The 1,394-nt window shown below is 28.1% G+C and overlaps 1 protein-coding gene across 1 annotated transcript in view; it reads left to right on the top strand.

Moving 5' to 3' along the window:
* Positions 1-1,394, top strand: part of LOC117178146 (lysosomal alpha-mannosidase-like) — a 27,187-nt gene that overhangs the window by 20,934 nt on the left and 4,859 nt on the right. The window lies entirely within an intron of this gene.

Here is a 1,394-nt window from a genome sequence, read left to right as displayed (position 1 = left end):
AAAGACGTCGCCAAACTTTGTGCCCACTGGGAACACAATTTAAAAAAATGTCATTAACTTTTGCTGGAGGTGACTTTAAGCGCATTCATAATCGCTCAAGTAATTTCTTTTTCGTCTCGTGTATGGGGTTTCAAAAAATTAACTTTTGATGTTTTTGATACTATTTTTTTACGATTAAAACTAAAAACTATTAATGCCGAATAAATCACTCTTACATTTTCATCAGAGAAGGTATTAGATTTGTGTAAAATTTGATCCCTCTTGCTTTTGTCAAAAGGTTAAAAAAATGTTTGGGGTCAGATTGACCCAGGAGTGTTCAACCCGATAGAAAAAACAGGTGTATTCCCTGAAGGCTAAAGTAACACAAAAACATATGCAGACGAAATGAAATATAATTCTCATTCTTATAAACAAATTGCATAAACAAATGCGCAGTTTGAGCAATTTTTGAGTGTTTGAGACACTTTTTTCAAATCTGCCTTGTTTCACGTGGTAGTGACGTTTCAGTAATTTAAATTGTCAGTTTATAACAATTTTGTGATTGTTACAAACGAATTGATTTGCTATAAAGAAATTTTATTTAAAAATTGCACAGTTTGAGCGATTTTTGAGAGTTTCAGTTACTTTTTTTTAAACTTGTTTTCTTAGTCTTGCTAGTAATACTTTTGTAAACTGTATTGCTATTTCCTGACATTTGTAACTGTTCTATTGTACTATTGTGACTATTAATACAAACTGTATGAGGTTAATTTTGGCAAGCCCAATAAAGCATGTTTAAAAAAAAGTAACTCAAACACTCCAAACTTGCTAAAACTGCGCATTTATTTATAAAATTTGTTAATAACGATCACATTTGTCATGAAATTACAATATAATTAAGAAAAGTGCTACTAGCAAGACTAACAAAGTACGTTAAAAAATGTTACTGAATATCTTAAACAGTACTTAAACTGTATGTTTGCTGATAAAATTTGTATATAACAATCAAAAAATTGTTATGAAATGACAATATGGTTTATTGAAACATCAATGCTCCGTCAAACAACGCACACTTAAAAAAATATCTCAAACACTCAAAAATTGATCAAACTGCCCATTTGTTTATAAAATTTGTTTGAAACAATAAGAAATATATTCCGTTTTGTCTTCATATGTTTTATGTTACCTTAAATTGGATTAAAACGAAAATCGCTTAATGATAATTCAAAACAACTCAAAAAACACCCACCATTGTTCAGAACAATACAATTGTTAATAATAATTTATAAATTCATAATTAACTATAAAGTTATTTTACGCGAATGTTTATTTATTGATTGAATACTAATATCAATCATTCTGTATTAATTGCGTGTTATTATAGTCACAATATCTTAAATTTTACTATTTTTGTC

Source organism: Belonocnema kinseyi, chromosome 8 (assembly GCF_010883055.1).
Source record: "Belonocnema kinseyi isolate 2016_QV_RU_SX_M_011 chromosome 8, B_treatae_v1, whole genome shotgun sequence".
NCBI lineage: Eukaryota > Metazoa > Arthropoda > Insecta > Hymenoptera > Cynipidae > Belonocnema > Belonocnema kinseyi.
This window is presented reverse-complemented; position numbering and strand designations above follow the sequence as displayed.